Raw genomic sequence first — 21,182 nt, forward strand, 5'->3', positions numbered from 1 at the left:
AAACATAAGGAAGCAGTGTGTAGGTTAATAACGAATGTAATAATACGTTCTAACAAGAACAGCTAAACATGAAGAGGAAGCAGTGTGTAGAGTTAATATTGAATGTAATAATACGTTCTAACAAGAACAGGTAAACATGAAGGAAGTGGTGTTAGAGGTTAATATCGAATGTAATAATTAAGAACAGGTGAAACATAAAAGGAGGAAGCAGTGTGTAGGTTAATACAGAATGTAATAATACGTTCTAACAAGAACAAGTAAACATGAAGGGAAGCAGTTGTGTAGGTTAATATTGAATGTAATAATACGTTCTAACAAGAACAGGTAAACAAGGAAGGAGTGTGTGTGTAGGTTATATCAGATAATAATACGTTCTAACAAGAACAGGTAAACATGAAGGAAGTAGTGTGTAGGTTAATATCGAATGTAATAATACGTTCTAACAAGAACAGGTAAACATGAAGGAAGCAGTGTGTAGGTTATTATCAGAATGAATAAGCAGTGTGAAGGTAAACATAAAAAGCAGTGTATTTATAACAATAATAATGTTCTAACAAGAACAGGTAAACATGAAGGAGTGTGTAGGTTAATATTGAATGTAATAATACGTTCTAACAAGAACAGGTAACATGAAGGAAGTAGTGTGTAGGTTAATATCGAATGTAATAATACGTTCTAACAAGAACAGGTAAAACATGAAGGAAGTAGTGTGTAGGTTAATAACTAATGTAATAATACGTTCTAACAAGAACAGGTAAACATGAAGGAAGCAGTGTATAGGTTAATAACAGATGTAATAATACGTTCTAACAAGAACAGCTAAAACATAAAAGGAAGTAGTGTAGGTTAATATTGAATGTAATAATACGTTCTAACAAGAACAGCATAAGAAACAGAATAATGGTGGAGTTAATATTGAATGTAATAATACGTTCTAACAGAACAGGTAAACATGAAGTAGGTGTGTAGGTTAATATCAGATATAATAATACGTTCTAACAAGAACAGGTAAACATAGAAGGAAGCAGTGTGTAGGTTAATATTGAATGTAATACCGTTCAACAAGAACAGGTAAACATGAAGGAAGCAGTGTGTAGGTTAATAATGAATGTAATAATACGTTCTAACAAGAACAGGTAAACATGAAGTAGTGTGTAGGTTATTATCAGAATGTAATAATACGTTCTAACAAGAACAGGTAAATGAGAAGGAAGTAGTGTGTGTGGTTAATATCGAAGATGTAATAATACAGTCTAACAAGAACAGGTAAACATGAAGGAAGTAGTGTGTAGGTTAATATAATGTAATAATACGTTCTAACAAGAACAGGTAAACATGAAGAGGAAGTAGTGTGAGTTTATTGAATAATAATACGTTCTAAGAAAGAACAGGTAAACTTATGAAGGAAGTAGTGTGTAGGTTAATATTGTTATAATACGTTCTAACAAGAACAGGTAAACATGAAGAAGGAAGTAGTGTGTAGGTTAATAAGAATGTAATAATACGTTCTAACAAGAACAGGTAAACATGAAGAGGAAGCAGTGTGTAGGTTAATATTGATGTAATAATACGTTCTAACAAGAACAAGTAAACATGAAGGAAGTAGTGTGTAGGTTAATATCGATGTAATAATACGTTCTAACAAGAACAGGTAAACATGAAGGAAGCAGTGTGGAGTTAATATTAGATGTAATAATACGTTCTAACAAGAACAGGTAACATGAAGGAAGCAGTGTGTAGGTTATTATCGAATGTAATAATACGTTCTAACAAGAACAATAAACATGAAGGAAGCAGGTGTGTAGGTTAATAACAGATATAATAATACGTTCTAACAAGAACAAGTAAACATGAAGGAAGTAGTGGTAGAGTTAATAACTAATGTAATAATACGTTCTAACAAGAACAGGTAAACATGAAGGGAAGTAGTGTGTATTAATAACTTAATGTAATAATACGTTCTAACTAAGAAAAGGTAAAAGAAGAAGTAGTGTGTAGTTAATATTGAATGTAATAATACGTTCTAACAAGAACAGGTAAACATGAAGGAAGAGTGTGTGTAGTTAATAAAGATATAATAATACGTTCTAACAAGAACAGGTAAACATGAAGGAAGCAGTGTGTGGTTAATATGAAGTGTAATACGTTCTAACAAGAACAGGTAAACATGAGAAGGAAGTAGTGTGTGAGTTAATATTGAATGTAATAATACGTTCTAACAAGAACAGGTAAACAAACATGAAGTAGTGTGTAGGTTAATATTGAATGTAATAATACGTTCTCTAAGACAGAAGTAAGTAAACATGAAGGAAGCAGTGTGTGTAGGTTATTATCGAATGTAATAATACGGTCTAACAAGAACAAGGTAAACATGAAGGAGTGTGTAGTAGGTTAATAACGAATGTAATAATACGTTCTAACAGAACAGGTAAACATGAAGGAAGTAGTGTGTAGGTAATATTGAGATATAATACGTTCTAACAAGAACAGGTAAACATATGAAGTAGTGTAAGAATAGAGATGTAATAATACGTTCTAACAAGAACAGGTAAACATGAAGAAGTAGTGTGTAGGTTATTATCAGAATGTAATAATACGTTCTAACAAGAACAGGTAAACATGAAGGAAGCAGTGTGTAGGTTAATATTGAATGTAATAATACGTTCTAACAAGAACAGGTAAACATGAAGAAGGAAGCAGTGTAGAGGTTAATATTGAATGTAATAATACGTTCTAACAAGAACAGGTAAACATGAAGGAAGTAGTGTGTAGGTTATTATCAGAGATGTAATAATACGTTCTAACAAGAACAGGTAAACATGAAGGAAGTAGTGTGTGAGTTAATATCAGATATGTAATAATACGTTCTAACAAGAACAGGTAAACATGAAGAGGAAGCAGTGTGTAGGTTAATATTAAATGTAATAATACGTTCTAACAAGAACAGGTAAACATGAAGGAAATAGTGTAGGTTAATATCGAATGTATTAATACGTTCTAACAAGAACAGGTAAACATGAAGGAAGTAGTGTGGATTAATATTGAGATGTAATAATACGTTCTAACAAGAACAGGTAAACATGAAGGAAGCAGTGTGTAGGTTAATATTAAATGTAATAATACGGTCTAACAAGAACAGGTAAACATGAAGGAAGTAGTGTGTAGGTTAATATCAGAATGTAATACGTTCTAACAAGAACAGAAGTAAACATAGAAGGAAGCAGTGTGTGGGTTAATATGGAATGTAATAATACGTTCTAACAAGAACAGGTAAACATGAGAGGAAGCAGTGTGTAGGTTAATATATGAATGTAATAATACGTTCTAACAAGAACAGGTAAACATGAAGGAAGCAGTGTGTAGGTTAATATCGAATGTAATAATACGTTCTAACAAGAACAAGGTAAACATGAAGGAAGTTGTGTGTAGGTTAATAACTGAAAATAATACGTTCTAACAAGAACAGGTAAACATGAAGAAAGGAAGTGTGTAGGTTAATATTGAATGTAATAATACGTTCTAACAAGAACAGGTAAACATGAAGGAAAGCAGTGTGGAGGTTAATATTGAATGTAATAATACGTTCTAACAAGAACAGGTAAACATGAAGGAAGCAGGTGTGTAGGTTAATATTAGATGTAATAATACGTTCTAACAAGAACAGGTAAACATGAAGGAAGTAGTGTGTAGGTTAATATTGAATGTAATAATACGTTCTAACAAGAACAAGGTAAACATAGAAGGAAGTAGTGTGTAGGTTATTATCAGAATGTAATAATACGTTCTAACAAGAACAGGTAAACATGAAGGAAGTAGCAGTGTAGGTTAATATGGATTGTAATAATACGTTCTAACAAGAACAGGTAAACATGAAGGAGGAAGCAGTGTGTAGGTTATTATTGAATGTAATAATACGTTCTAACAAGAACAGGTAAACATGAAGGAAGTAGTGTGTAGGTTAATATCGAATGTAATAATACGTTCTAACAAGAACAGGTAAACATGAAGGAAGTAGTGTGTAGGTTATTATCTAATGTAATAATACGTTCTAACAAGAACAGGTAAACATGAAGGAAGTAGTGTGTAGGTTAATATCGAGATGTAATAATACGTTCTAACAAGAACAGGTAAACATGAAGGAAGTAGTGTTTAGGGTAATAAGGAATGTAATAATACGTTCTAACAAGAACAGGTAAACATATGAAGGAAGCAGTGTGTAGGTTATTATTATCGAATGTAATAATACGTTCTAACAAGAACAGGTAAACATGAAGGAAGAGTAGTGTGTAGGTTAATATCGAATGTAATAATACGTTCTAACAAGAACAAAACAACATGAAGGAAGTAGTAATGGCAAGGTTAATATTGAGGAAATGTAATAATACGTTCTAACAAGAACAGGTAAACATGAAATGTGCTGGAAGTGTAGGTTAACATCGAACGTATGCAGCTTGCGTAAGGAATTGAACGTATAATACGTTCCAACAAGAACAGGTAAAACACAGAAGGAAGTAGTGTGTAGGTTAATGTAATAATACGTTCTAACAAGAACAGGTAAACATGAAGGAAGCAGTGTGTAGGTTAATATTGAATGTAATAATACGTTCTAACAAGAACAGGTAAACATGAAGGAAGCAGTGTGTAGGTTAATATAACAAGAACAGGAATGTAATAATACGTTCTAACAAGAACAGGTAAACATGAAGGAAGCAGTGTGTAGGTTAATGAATGATGAAAATGTAATAATACGTTCTAACAAGAACAGGTAAACATGAAGGAAGTAGTGTGTAGGTTAATATCGAATGTAATAATACGTTCTAACAAGAACAGGTAAACATGAAGGAAGCAGTGTGTAGGTTAATATTGAATGTAATAATACGTTCTAACAAGAACAGGTAAAACATGAAAAGCTAGTGCGTGCAGGTTAATATTAGAACGTAATAACACGTTCTAACAAGAACAGGTAAACATAGTGTGTAGGTTAATATCGAATGTAATAATACGTTCTAACAAGAACAGGTAAACATGAAGGAAGTAGTGTGTGTAGGTTACATAACATGAAGGATGGTGTATATGTGAATGTAATAATACGTTCTAACAAGAACAGGTAAACATGAAGGAAGCAGTGTGTAGGTTAATATGGAATGTAATAATACGTTCTAACAAGAACAGGTAAACATGAAGGAAGCAGTGTGTAGGTTAATATTGAATGTAATAATACGTTCTAACAAGAACAGGTAAACATGAAGGAAGCTTAAGTGTGTAGGTTAATATTGAATGTAATAATACGTTCTAACAAGAACAGGTAAACATGAAGGAAGTAGTGTGTAGGTTTATAATGAACGTAATAATACGTCTCCAACAAGAACAGGTAAACATGAAGGAAGCAGTGTGTAGGTTAATACGAACGTAATAACACGAACAGAACAACATGAAGGAAGTAGTGTGTAGGTTAATATCGAATGTAATAATACGGTCTAACAAGAACAGGTAAACATGAAGGAAGTAGTGTGTAGGTTAATAACTAATGTAATAATACGTTCTAACAAGAACAGGTAAACATGAAGGAAGTAGTGTGTAGGTTAATAACGAATGTAATAATACGTTCTAACAAGAACAGGTAAACATGAAGGAAGCAGTGTGTAGGTTAATATTGAATGTAATAATACGTTCTAACAAGAACAGGTAAACATCCAACAAGAAGGCAAAGCAGTGTGTAGGTTAATAATGAATGTAATAATACGTTCTAACAAGAACAGGTAAACATGAAGGAAGTAGTGTGTAGGTTAATATCGAATGTAATAATACGTTCTAACAAGAACAGGTAAACATGAAGGAAGCAGTGTGTAGGTTAATATCGAATGTAATAATACGTTCTAACAAGAACAGGTAAACATGAAGGAAGTAGTGTGTAGGTTAATATCGAATGTAATAATACGTTCTAACAAGAACAGGTAAACATGAAGGAAGCAGTGTGTAGGTTAATATCAGAATGTAATAATACGTTCTAACAAGAACAGGTAAACATGAAGGAAGTAGTGTGTAGGTTAATATCGAATGTAATAATACGTTCTAACAAGAACAGGTAAACATGAAGGAAGTAGTGTGTAGGTTAATAAGGAATGTAATAATACGTTCTAACAAGAACAGGTAAACATGAAGTTCCAACAAGAACAAGGTTAATATTGAATGTAATAATACGTAGGTAAACATAAGTGCGTAGGTTAATCGAATGTAATAACAATGTAATAATACGTTCTAACAAGAACAGGTAAACATGAAGGAAGCAGTGTGTAGGTTAATATTGAATGTAATAATACGTTCTAACAAGAACAGGTAAACATGAAGGAAGCGAAGTGCGTGTAGGTTATCGAACGTAATAACACGTTCCAACAAGAACAGTGTTAATCATCGAACGTCTCCAAAGAACAGGTAAACATGAAGGAAGCATATCGAACGTAATAATACGTCTGAATGTAATAATACGTTCTAACAAGAACAGGTAAACATGAAGGAAGCAGTGTGTAGGTTAATATTGAATGTAATAATACGTTCTAACAAGAACAGGTAAACATGAAGGAAGTAGTGTGTAGGTTAATATTGAATGTAATAATACGTTCTAACAAGAACAGGTAAACATGAAGGAAGTAGTGTGTAGGTTAATATTGAATGTAATAATACGTTCTAACAAGAACAGGTAAACATGAAGGAAGCAGTGTGTAGGTTAATATTGAATGTAATAATACGTTCTAACAAGAACAGGTAAACATGAAGGAAGCAGTGTGTAGGTTAATATTGAATGTAATAATACGTTCTAACAAGAACAGGTAAACATGTAGGAAGGAAGTAAACAGTGTGTAGGTTAATATTGAATGTAATAATACGTTCTAACAAGAACAGGTAAACATGAAGGAAGCAGTGTGTAGGTTAATATCATGAAGGCTGAATGTAATAATACGTTCTAACAAGAACAGGTAAACATGAAGGAAGCAGTGTGTAGGTTAATATCAGATGTAATAATACGTTCTAACAAGAACAGGTAAACATGAAGGAAGTAGTGTGTAGGTTGTAATATCAGAATGTAATAATACGTTCTAACAAGAACAGGTAAACATGAAAGGAAGTAGTAGTGTAGGTTAATATCGAACGAATGTAATAATACGTTCTAACAAGAACAGGTAAACATGAAAGGAAGCTTAGTGTGTAGGTTAATATCGAATGTAATAATACGTTCTAACAAGAACAGGTAAACATGAAGGAAGCAGTGTGTAGGTTAAACATAAAAGAGAAAGGTGTAGGTTATTATCGAATGTAATAATACGTTCTAACAAGAACAGGTAAACATGAAGGAAGCTTAGTGTGTAGGTTAATATCATGAATGTAATAATACGTTCTAACAAGAACAGGTAAACATGAAGGAAGCAGTGTGTAGGTTAATATTGAATGTAATAATACGTTCTAACAAGAACAGGTAAACATGAAGGAAGTAGTGTGTAGGTTAATATTGAATGTAATAATACGTTCTAACAAGAACAGGTAAACATGAAGGAAGTAGTGTGTAGGTTAATATTGAATGTAATAATACGTTCTAACAAGAACAGGTAAACATGAAGGAAGTAGTGTGTAGGTTAATATTGAATGTAATAATACGTTCTAACAAGAACAGGTAAACATGAAGGAAGCAGTGTGTAGGTTAATATTGATGTAATAATACGTTCTAACAAGAACAGGTAAACATGAAGGAAGTAGTGTGTAGGTTAATATCAGAATGTAATAATACGTTCTAACAAGAACAGGTAAACATGAAGGAAGCAGTGTGTAGGTTAATATTGAATGTAATAATACGTTCTAACAAGAACAGGTAAACATGAAGGAAGCAGTGTGTAGGTTAATATTGAATGTAATAATACGTTCTAACAAGAACAGGTAAACATGAAGTGTAGGAAGCAGTGTGTAGGTTAATAGGTTATATATTGAATGTAATAATACGTTCTAACAAGAACAGGTAAACATGAAGGAAGTAGTGTGTAGGTTAATATCAGATGTAATAATACGTTCTAACAAGAACAGGTAAACATGAAGGAAGTAGTGTGTAGGTTAATATTGAATGTAATAATACGTTCTAACAAGAACAGGTAAACATGAAGCTAGTGCGTGTAGGTTTAATAACTAATGTAATAATACGTGTAGGTAAACATGAAGCGAGTGTAGCGTGTAGGTTAATATTGAATGTAATAATACGTTCTAACAAGAACAGGTAAACATGAAGGAAGTAGTGTAGGTTAATATCAGTTGTAGGGTTAATATTGAATGTAATAATACGTTCTAACAAGAACAGGTAAACATGAAGGAAGCAGTGTGTAGGTTAATATTGAATGTAATAATACGTTCTAACAAGAACAGGTAAACATGAAGGAAGCAGTGTGTAGGTTAATATTGAATGTAATAATACGTTCTAACAAGAACAGGTAAACATGAAGGAAGCAGTGTGTAGGTTAATATCTAATGTAATAATACGTTCTAACAAGAACAGGTAAACATGAAGGAAGTAGTGTGTAGGTTAATATCAGAATGTAATAATACGTTCTAACAAGAACAGGTAAACATGAAGGAAGTAGTGTGTAGGTTAATAGTGTAGTAGGTTATCATTGAATGTAATAATACGTTCTAACAAGAACAGGTAAACATGAAGGAAGTAGTGTGTAGGTTAATATTGAATGTAATAATACGTTCTAACAAGAACAGGTAAACATGAAGGAAGCAGTGTGTAGGTTAATATTGAATGTAATAATACGTTCTAACAAGAACAGGTAAACATGAAGGAAGCAGTGTGTAGGTTAATAACTAATGTAATAATACGTTCTAACAAGAACAGGTAAACATGAAGGAAGTAAGTGTGTAGGTTAATATTGAATGTAATAATACGTTCTAACAAGAACAGGTAAACATGAAGGAAGCAGTGTGTAGGTTAATATTGAATGTAATAATACGTTCTAACAAGAACAGGTAAACATGAAGGAAGCAGTGTGTAGGTTAATATTGAATGTAATAATACGTTCTAACAAGAACAGGTAAACATGAAGGAAGCAGTGTGTAGGTTAATATTGAATGTAATAATACGTTCTAACAAGAACAGGTAAACATGAAGGAAGCAGTGTGTAGGTTAATATTGAATGTAATAATACGTTCTAACAAGAACAGGTAAACATGAAGGAAGTAGTGTGTAGGTTATTATCGAATGTAATAATACGTTCTAACAAGAACAGGTAAACATGAAGGAAGTAGTGTGTAGGTTAATATTGAATGTAATAATACGTTCTAACAAGAACAGGTAAACATGAAGGAAGTAGTGTGTAGGTTAATATCAGAATGTAATAATACGTTCTAACAAGAACAGGTAAACATGAAGGAAGTAGTGTGTAGGTTAATATCAGAATGTAATAATACGTTCTAACAAGAACAGGTAAACATGTTAAAGGAAGTAGTGTGTAGGTTAATACTAATGTAATAATACGTTCTAACAAGAACAGGTAAACATGAAGGAAGTAGTGTGTAGGTTAATAAGGAATGTAATAATACGTTCTAACAAGAACAGGTAAACATGAAGGAAGTAGTGTGTAGGTTAATATCGAATGTAATAATACGTTCTAACAAGAACAGGTAAACATGAAGGAAGTAGTGTGTAGGTTAATATCGAATGTAATAATACGTTCTAACAAGAACAGGTAAACATGAAGGAAGTAGTGTGTAGGTTAATATCAGAATGTAATAATACGTTCTAACAAGAACAGGTAAACATGAAGGAAGTAGTGTGTAGGTTAATATTGAATGTAATAATACGTTCTAACAAGAACAGGTAAACATGAAGGAAGTAGTGTGTAGGTTAATATTGAATGTAATAATACGTTCTAACAAGAACAGGTAAACATGAAGGAAGTAGTGTGTAGGTTATTATCGAATGTAATAATACGTTCTAACAAGAACAGGTAAACATGAAGGGAAGTAGTGTGTAGGTTAATATCGAATGTAATAATACGTTCTAACAAGAACAGGTAAACATGAAGGAAGTAGTGTGTAGGTTAATATCGAATGTAATAATACGTTCTAACAAGAACAGGTAAACATGTAATCATTCCAACAAGAAAGAAAGGAAAGAAGCTTAGTGTAGGTTAATATCGAATGTAATAATACGTTCTAACAAGAACAGGTAAACATGAAGGAAGCAGTGTGTAGGTTAATATCGAATGTAATAATACGTTCTAACAAGAACAGGTAAACATGAAGGAAGCAGTGTGTAGGTTAATATTGAATGTAATAATACGTTCTAACAAGAACAGGTAAACATGAAGGAAGTAGTGTGTAGGTTAATATCAGAATGTAATAATACGTTCTAACAAGAACAGGTAAACATGAAGGAAGTAGTGTGTAGGTTAATATCGAATGTAATAATACGTTCTAACAAGAACAGGTAAACATGAAGGAAGTAGTGTGTAGGTTAATATCGAATGTAATAATACGTTCTAACAAGAACAGGTAAACATGAAGGAAGTAGTGTGTAGGTTAATATCGAATGTAATAATACGTTCTAACAAGAACAGGTAAACATGAAGGAAGTAGTGTGTAGGTTAATATCGAATGTAATAATACGTTCTAACAAGAACAGGTAAACATAGTGTGCAGGTTAATAGAATGTAATAAATAACAAGAACATCGAATGTAATAATACGTTCTAACAAGAACAGGTAAACATGAAGGAAGTAGTGTGTAGGTTAATATCGAATGTAATAATACGTTCTAACAAGAACAGGTAAACATGAAGGAAGCAGTGTGTAGGTTAATATTGAATGTAATAATACGTTCAGGTAAACAAGAACAGGTTAAACATGTAATAAAGTTCTAACAAGAACAGGCAAACAGTAGTGTGTAGGTTAATATGAATGTAATAATACGGTCTAACAAGAACAGGTAAACATGAAGGAAGTAGTGTGTAGGTTAATATTGAATGTAATAATACGTTCTAACAAGAACAGGTAAACATGAAGGAAGTAGTGTGTAGGTTATTATCGAATGTAATAATACGTTCTAACAAGAACAGGTAAACATGAAGGAAGTAGTGTGTAGGTTAATATCGAATGTAATAATACGTTCTAACAAGAACAGGTAAACATGAAGGAAGTAGTGTGTAGGTTAATATCGAATGTAATAATACGTTCTAACAAGAACAGGTAAACATGAAGGAAGTAGTGTGTAGGTTAATAACTAATGTAATAATACGTTCTAACAAGAACAGGTAAACATGAAGGAAGTAGTGTGTAGGTTAATAAGGAATGTAATAATACGTTCTAACAAGAACAGGTAAACATGAAGGAAGTAGTGTGTAGGTTAATAAGGAATGTAATAATACGTTCTAACAAGAACAGGTAAACATGAAGGAAGCAGTGTGTAGGTTAATATTGAATGTAATAATACGTTCTAACAAGAACAGGTAAACATGAAGGAAGCAGTGTGTAGGTTAATATTGAATGTAATAATACGTTCTAACAAGAACAGGTAAACATGAAGGAAGCAGTGTGTAGGTTAATATTGAATGTAATAATACGTTCTAACAAGAACAGGTAAACATGAAGGAAGCAGTGTGTAGGTTAATATTGAATGTAATAATACGTTCTAACAAGAACAGGTAAACATGAAGGAAGCAGTGTGTAGGTTAATATTGAATGTAATAATACGTTCTAACAAGAACAGGTAAACATGAAGGAAGTAGTGTGTAGGTTAATATCGAATGTAATAATACGTTCTAACAAGAACAGGTAAACATGAAGGAAGTAGTGTGTAGGTTAATATCGAATGTAATAATACGTTCTAACAAGAACAGGTAAACATGAGTGTGTAGGTTAATAACTAATACGGTAATGAAGTAGTGTGTAGGTTAATATCGAATGTAATAATACGTTCTAACAAGAACAGGTAAACATGAAGGAAGCAGTGTGTAGGTTAATATTGAATGTAATAATACGTTCTAACAAGAACAGGTAAACATGAAGGAAGTAGTGTGTAGGTTAATATTGAATGTAATAATACGTTCTAACAAGAACAGGTAAACATGAAGGAAGCAGTGTGTAGGTTAATATTGAATGTAATAATACGTTCTAACAAGAACAGGTAAACATGAAGGAAGCAGTGTGTAGGTTAATATTGAATGTAATAATACGTTCTAACAAGAACAGGTAAACATGAAGGAAGCAGTGTGTAGGTTAATATTGAATGTAATAATACGTTCTAACAAGAACAGGTAAACATGAAGGAAGAAGCAGATGTGTAACAAGAACAGGTAGGTTAATATTGAATGTAATAATACGTTCTAACAAGAACAGGTAAACATGAAGGAAGTAGTGTGTAGGTTAATATCGAATGTAATAATACGTTCTAACAAGAACAGGTAAACATGAAGGAAGTAGTGTGTAGGTTAATATTGAATGTAATAATACGTTCTAACAAGAACAGGTAAACATGAAGGAAGTAGTGTGTAGGTTAATAAGGAATGTAATAATACGTTCTAACAAGAACAGGTAAACATGAAGGAAGTAGTGTGTAGGTTAATATTGAATGTAATAATACGTTCTAACAAGAACAGGTAAACATGAAGGAAGTAGTGTGTAGGTTAATATTGAATGTAATAATACGTTCTAACAAGAACAGGTAAACACATGAAGGAAGTAGTGTGTAGGTTAATAAGGAATGTAATAATACGTTCTAACAAGAACAGGTAAACATGAAGGAAGTAGTGTGTAGGTTAATATTGAATGTAATAATACGTTCTAACAAGAACAGGTAAACATGAAGGAAGTAGTGTGTAGGTTAATAAGGAATGTAATAATACGTTCTAACAAGAACAGGTAAACAGGTAAACATGAAGGAAGTAGTGTGTAGGTTAATATTGAATGTAATAATACGTTCTAACAAGAACAGGTAAACATGAAGGAAGTAGTGTGTAGGTTAATAATGAATGTAATAATACGTTCTAACAAGAACAGGTAAACATGAAGGAAGTAGTGTGTAGGTTATATAAGGAATGTAATAATACGTTCTAACAAGAACAGGTAAACATGAAGGAAGTAGTGTGTAGGTTAATATTGAATGTAATAATACGTTCTAACAAGAACAGGTAAACATGAAGGAAGTAGTGTAGGTTAATATTGAATGTAATAATACGTTCTAACAAGAACAGGTAAACATGAAGGAAAGTGTGTAGGTTAATATTGAATGTAATAATACGTTCTAACAAGAACAGGTAAACATGAAGGAAGTAGTGTGTAGGTTAATATTGAATGTAATAATACGTTCTAACAAGAACAGGTAAACATGAAGGAAGCAGTGTGTAGGTTAATATTGAATGTAATAATACGTTCTAACAAGAACAGGTAAACATGAAGGAAGCAGTGTGTAGGTTAATAATTGAATGTAATAATACGTTCTAACAAGAACAGGTAAACATGAAGGAAGCAGTGTGTAGGTTAATAACGAATGTAATAATACGTTCTAAACAAGAACAGGTAAACATGAATGGAAGCAGTGTGTGAAGGTAATAATATTGAATGTAATAATACGTTCTAAGAAGAACAGGTAAACATGAAGGAAGCAGTGTGTAGGTTAATATTGAATGTAATAATACGTTCTAACAAGAACAGGTAAACATGAAGGAAGCAGTGTGTAGGTTAATATTGAATGTAATAATACGTTCTAACAAGAACAGGTAAACATGAAGGAAGCAGTGTGTAGGTTAATATTGAATGTAATAATACGTTCTAACAAGAACAGGTAAACATGAAGGAAGTAGTGTGTAGGTTATTATCGAATGTAATAATACGTTCTAACAAGAACAGGTAAACATGAAGGAAGTAGTGTGTAGGTTAATATCGAATGTAATAATACGGTCTAACAAGAACAGGTAAACATGAAGGAAGTAGTGTGTAGGTTAATATCGAATGTAATAATACGTTCTAACAAGAACACGTAAACATGAAGGAAGTAGTGTGCAGGTTAATAACGAATTTAATAATACGTTCTAACAAGAACAGGTAAACACGAAGGAAGCAGTGTGTAGGTTAATAACGAATGTAATAATACGTTCTAACAAGAACAGGTAAACACGAAGGAAGCAGTGTGTAGGTTAGTAACGAATGTAATAATACGTTCTAACAAGAACAGGTGAACACGAAGGAAGCAGTGTGTAGGTTAATAACGAATGTAACAATACGTTATTTAAACAAAACAGGTAAACACGAAGGAAGTAGTGTGTAGGTTGATTACGATCTAATGGATATGTTTGGTTTCTGAGGGTTGTAAGATGAATACGACACTGTTGGTTCTGAAACAACTGTACAATAGGTAAATAGATCTGAAATTGGGATGCGTTAGTATGTTTTGGAATTTTCGGATTGTCTGCACGAAGCAAGAACTGTTCACGACATCTCAGATCACCTGAATATGATATTTTGAAGAATATTACGCCATTCGAAATTGCATTAGAAGGGCAAGGAGACAAGTCAAAAATCAACTTCTTACCAACTCAATGAAGAAAAAACGGTATCAATGGGTCTGAAATACAAGAACTGGACGCAAGAACAATGGAGGAAGGTGTTATTCAGTGACGAGACTCATTTCTTCATACAGGGTGAAAGAAGTCTGCATGTTCGCAGATCTCCAGGTGAGGAACTTCGAGAATCTCACATCAATCAGTTCGTAAAACATCCCTTGAAGAAGATGTTTTGGGGCTTTTTCAGCTACTATGGCGTTGGAGACTTACATATAGTAGAAGGTATGATTCGAGGACCACAGTACATCGAAGTTTTGCAGAGAAGAGTCGTTCCAGAATTGAAAAATAGATTTCCAGATGGATCTGGCATTTTTCAGCAAGATCTGGCTCCGTGCCACACATTGAAACTTGTGAAAAATTTTATGACTACAACGCGAATAATGGTGCTGGACTGACCTGGAAACTCTCCGGACTTTAATCCTATTGAAAATCTTTGGGCGATTTGTAAAGAAAGACTTCGGGGAAAAGACTGTACTACGAAAGGTAAATTATTTGAGGCCATAATTGAGGTGTGGTACCGCGATCCAAAAATTAGTAAAGATTGTAGTCAACTCGTGGACTCGATGCCAGAGTGGATTAATGATCTTCTGAAAAATAAAGGTGGTCATATCATGTATTAATTTGTGAGAAATTTTTGGATTCTCAGAAATAAAACGCAAAAAATTGCTAAAAATCGGATATCGATAATTATGGTGGGCAGAACTCAGCTAACCCATTGTGTAGCTTTGTGTTTAATTACAAAGAAACAATGTATGCTTTTATTTAGTGTTTTCTACACATTTTTTGTTGAAAAACCGGAGTATTGTTACAATAACGTTCACTTTGTTACAGATTAACAACTTGAGAGAATAGCTTCTTGTCTCCTATCGGTATAATAATCTTGAGTGTCTGTGTGTCACGTAACACCAAGACCTCTGATCGCATCGACCTCTTAGTGGCACCAAACGATACCGTTTCGGTTCCAAGGTTTGCACAAAGACAAACGTTTCATCCAACCTCTTAAGGAAACCGAGAATTTCGCGAAAACACTTTTACGGGGATTCCCTGAAAGCGAACCCCAAATTTTGTATTTATTTATATTAGAACACGTAAGTAGGTAAGCTCACTAATTATCGCTCGTTACATGGTTAAAGAAATTAATATGTTTATCTCAGCAACCTTGTTAATTGAACTGATAAAGTGTAAAATTGTAATTCAAGCAATAGATTTGTTATATAGCATCTGCGTAAATGTGGTCTTTAGGCCCAAGGGTTTGCTGGTATGTAAATATTTGTGAGATGTATGGGTAGACGAGGGAAACGTTCAGCGTTCATAGTATATCTTGATGTATATATATATGTATATATATATATATATACACACCAAAGATGGTTTGTTTGAAGTTAAGCACATAGATACACAATGAGCTTTCTGTGCTCTGCTCACCACGGGTATCGAAACCCAGTCTTCAGCGTTGTGAGTCCGCAGACATACTGCTGTGCCACAAAGGATTTAAAGAAATAAACATGAATATAACAAGTGTTCAAATGAGTTTGTTTGTCTGTTAAAGGCAAGGCTACAGAAAGAACTATTTTAACTCTTCCTACCGCGGGTATCGAAACCCGAATATTAGCGTCATAAACTGTGAGACTTACTGTTTAGATGGTGAGAGACACTGAAGAAAGGTGTAAACATTAAGATAATGTTAAAGTTTGCAAATCGTGACATCTTCCTAATGTAATAACAATGTACGTTATCATTGTTAGGTGACATGTAATAACAATGTACGTTATCGCTGCTAGGTGACGTGTAATAACAATGTACGTTATCGCTGCTAGGTGACGTGTAATAACAATGTACGTTATCGCTGCTGGGTGACTTCAAAGTTTAATAAAAAGACAGTTTGATATCTTCTTTGACGGGTTTGTCTTGTTTCAGCACCAATCCACACATTTGGCTATTTTTGCTCTGTCTAGTGCGAAGAATAGTGGACACTGAACATCCGGGTCGTTATATATTCACCTGTCGAGAATCGAACCTAGCAGAGAAGAGTTTAGCTAAACAAATAGCGAGTATCGGACCCCTACCTAAAGACCTCAGTTGTATCAAGCACGAATGAATATGAGTATATTTGAAGTTATCTTAAGAATTGATTTCACCCCCTCAGTGGCACGTCTCAGGACTCACACCGCTATAAAACGTGTTTCAACACCCGTGATGATCAGAGCGCATGTAGCTCATTGTGTTGTTTTGTTCTTCATTACAAACAAAGTAATACGGATATGATTTCAGCTGAAGAGGTATCGTGTATCGACGAGCCAAGACAGATATGGTTTCAGCGGAAAGAGTTCGGTAACAGAGAAACTAAACATTATTAAACTCCTATCAATAGAAGTTTAGCTGCGTGTAAAGTATTATATTTTTCTATTGTTTGTTGAATTTCGTGCGGAACAACTTGAGGAGTATCTGGACGAGTCGTCCTTGAGTTTCAAGTTACAAAATAGGTGGAAAGTTTCTTATGAACTTGATCCGTCCTGAATTATTGGGCTATGCTTTGCCAACGAACACTAAAATTAACCAAGTATTATAACACCCTCATGAATTTTTTTTGGTTTATTTTCTTGTATATGTTAGTTTACGTTTTTTATTCAATGTTTCACGAAACTGGCTCACTTTATATGTGTTCTTTATCAGTGGTTCAACATTGTCCAATGATTCTGTCCGGTTTCTTTCTTTGTGATTGTTCTACACTGTTCCGTGATTCTGTCCGGGTTCTTTCTTTGTGATTTTTCTACACTGTTTTGTGTTTCTGTCCGGTTTCCTTTCTGTGATTGTTCTACACTGCTTTACTTTATGTCATTTAGGCCAGACAAGTGGTCAGTATGTTCAGACGTGTAATCCAAGGGTTCATGCACCGCTGTGACATCTTTAGATTATATGTTTTGCTTCGTGACGATAAATCCCACCAGTGATAATACCATAATAGTCCACGTGTTAGTGGTGACAACTGTTAAGCTGAGTTCATAATTAGGCAGCTGTTGGTTGGTAATTTTAAAGCAAAGTCACATTGAGCTATCCACTGTATCCATAGCGGAGAATCGAACCCGGTACTTTTGCGATGTAACTCTGTAACCATACTTCTGTCTCACCAGAAGACGAGAGAACTGCGAAACAAAATATTAGTTACTCCAAGCCAGCATATACAGTGCAATATGTGAATCTGAGGGATATCCGGTGCAGTTAAGGTTAAAAAAGTTTATAAGAGGAACATTAAATAGTTTTGACGTAACTACCACGTAATGAATCATGGTTGTAATGTGAAGAAACACACGTAATGAATCATGGTTGTAATGTGAAGAAAAACACGTAATGGATAATGGTTGTAATGTAGAATAGCAATGTGAAGAAAACACGTAATGGATCATGGTTGTAATGTAGATTAGCAATGTGAAGAAAAACACGTAGTAAATCATGGTAGTAATGTAGAATAGCAATGTTATTAAAACACGTAATGAATCATGGTAGTAATGTGAAGAAAAACACGTAATAAATCATGGTAGTAATGTAGAATAGCAATGTTATTAAAACACGTAATGAATCATGGTAGTAATGTAGATTAGCAATGTGAAGAAAAACACGTAATGAATCATGGTAGTAATGTAGATTAGCAATGCGAAGAAAAACACGTAATGAATCATGGTAGTAATGTGAAGAAAAACACGTAATAAATCATGGTAGTAATGTAGAATAGCAATGTTATTAAAACACGTAATGAATCATGGTAGTAATGTAGATTAGCAATGTGAAGAAAAACACGTAATGAATCATGGTAGTAATGTAGATTAGCAATGTGATGAAAACACGTAATGAATCATGGTAGTAATGTAGATTAGCAATGTGATGAAAAACACGTAATGAATCATGGCAGTAATGTAGATTAGCAATGTGAAGAAAAACACGTAATGAATCATGGTAGTAATGTAGATTAGCAATGTGAAGAAAAACACGTAATGAATCATGGTAGTAATGTAGATTAGCAATGTGAAGAAAAACACAAGATGTTTCGGGACATTGTTTTCATGGGAATGAAGCCTCGTGATGAAACATTAATAGTTACAGAATTACACAAAGTGTGGGAGATACTTAATTAGGAAGGTCTATATGAAGATAAGATGTCTATAAGATGGAAAGTAAGGAAAGGTGGAGCTGTACAAAGGTAAGATTATTATAAGATGGAAAGTAATGAAATGGAGGGCTGTACAAAGGTAAGATTATTATAAAATGAAGAGTAAGGAAAGGGAGGGTTGTACACAGGTAATATTATTGTAAAATGAAGAGTAAGGAAAGGGAGGGCTGTACAAAGGTAAGATTATTATAAAATGAAGAGTAAGGAAAGGGAGTGCTGTACAAAGGTAAGATTATTATAAAATGAAGAGTAAGGAAAGGGAGGATGTACACAGGTAAGATTATTATAAAATGAAGAGTAAGGAAAGGGAGGGCTGTACACAGGTAAGATTATTGTAAAATGAAGAGTAAGGAAAGGGAGGGCTGTACAAAGGTAAAATTATTATAAAATGAAGAGTAAGGAAAGGTAGGGCTGTACAAAGGTAAGATTATTATAAAATGAAGAGTAAGGAAAGGTAGAGCTGTACAAAGGTAAGATTATTATAAAATGAAAAGAGTAAAGAAAGGGAGGGTTACAAAGGTAAGATTATTATAAAATGAAGAGTAAGGAAAAGATAGAGCTGTACAAAGGTAAGATTATTCTAAAATGAAGAGTAAGAAAAGGTAGGACTAATACAAAAAAGGTGGAAGCTTATTATAAAATGAAGAGTAAGGAGAAAGGTAGGGCTGTACAAAAGGTAAGATTATTATAAAATGAAAAGTAAGGAATGGTAGGGCTGTACAAAAGAGTAAGATTATTATAAAATGAAGAGTAAGGAAAAGGTAGAGCTATTACAAAAGTAAGATTATTATAAAATGAAGATAAGGAAAAGATAGGACTATTACAAAGGTAAGCTTATTATAAAATGAAGAGTAAGGAAAAGGAGGGTTAATACAAAAGGTAATATTATTATAAAATGAAGAGTAAGGAAAGAGAGGGTTGTACAAAGGTAATATTATTATAAAATGAAGAGTAAGGAAAGGGAGGATTGTACAAAGGTAAGATTATTATAAAATGAAGAGTAAGGAAAGGTAGAGCTGTAGAAAGGTAAGATTATTGTAAAATGAAGAGTAAGGAAAAGATGGGACTATACAAAAGTGAAGCTTATTATAAAATGAAAAGTAGGAAAAGGAGGGTTAATACAAAGTAATATATAATATAAAATGAAGAGTAAGGAAAAGGAGGATTAATACAAAAGGTAAGATTATTATAAAATGAAGAGTAAGAAAAGGAGAGCTATGAAAGGTAAGATTATTATAAAATGAAGAGTAAGGAAAGGGAGAGCTGTAGAAAGGTAAGATTATTATAAAATGAAGAGTAAGGAAAGGGAGAGCTGTAGAAAGGTAAGATTATTATAAAATGAAGAGTAAGGAAAGGGAGGGCTGCCTAAAAGGTAAGATTATTATAAAATGAAGAGTAAGGAAAGATAGGGGCTGTACAAAGGTAAGATTATTATAAAATGAAATAAGGAAAAGGTAGAGACTGTAGAAAGGTAAGATTATTATAAAATGAAGAGTAAGGAAAGGTAGGGCTGTACAAAGGTAAGATTATTATAAAATGAAGAGTAAGGAAAGGTAGGACTGTACAAAGGTAGGCTTATTATAAAATGAAGAGTAAGGAAAGGGAGGGTTGTACAAAGGTAGGCTTATTATAAAATGAAGAGTAAGGAAAGGGAGGGTTGTACAAAGGTAATATTATTATAAAATGAAGAGTAAGGAAAGGGAGGGTTGTACAAAGGTAAGATTATTATAAAATGAAGAGTAAGGAAAGGTAGGTTTGCACAAAGGTAGGATTATTATAAAATGAAGAGTAAGGAAAGGTAGGGCTGTACAAAGGTAAGATTATTATAAAATGGAAGGTATGGAAAGGTAGGGCTGTACAAGAGTTAGATTGATATAAGATAAAAAAGAAATGTGAAGAAATAAATAGAAGATGTAAGTAACGTGAGGATATTGAAGTTAAGCCTTTAATGTCTCGTGTTTTTACAAAATGTATCTAGACTAATAGCTCGAAGCTGTATATGTCTATAAAAGAACAATCTTTATCAGGAAATAACTGTAGTAAACAACGACCCACCCAAACTTCAAACATGTCCAACGGATGATGAATCGCCAAGATGCCTTTCTTCTGGTAGATGTATTTCATTAAGACTTCTGTAATAACGGTGATTAAGTAGTGAACGCCTCGTGGTCAATCTACCAATCACATAAGCCATCTTCAATCTTTCCCTGTCTGCGGGCTATCTTCTTTACTTTCTAAATTAACATTCGTGTTTACTTTACTTAGTAATAAGTTAAGGGAAGTTTTCTCGAGCATAACTCGTACTTTATAAGCGCTATATATATATATATATATACAACAAAGATAAACCACCAAGGACAACTTCTTGAGTTTAATGAAGACAGTCTGTTTATATGACTTGTTTGTGGATCTCAGCGTGGC

General features: G+C 33.1%; 1 protein-coding gene across 1 annotated transcript in view; it reads left to right on the forward strand.

Moving 5' to 3' along the window:
* Window positions 1-21,182, forward strand: part of LOC143235803 (uncharacterized) — a 116,552-nt gene that overhangs the window by 26,653 nt on the left and 68,717 nt on the right. The window lies entirely within an intron of this gene.

This window comes from Tachypleus tridentatus, chromosome 12 (assembly GCF_004210375.1).
Source record: "Tachypleus tridentatus isolate NWPU-2018 chromosome 12, ASM421037v1, whole genome shotgun sequence".
NCBI lineage: Eukaryota > Metazoa > Arthropoda > Merostomata > Xiphosura > Limulidae > Tachypleus > Tachypleus tridentatus.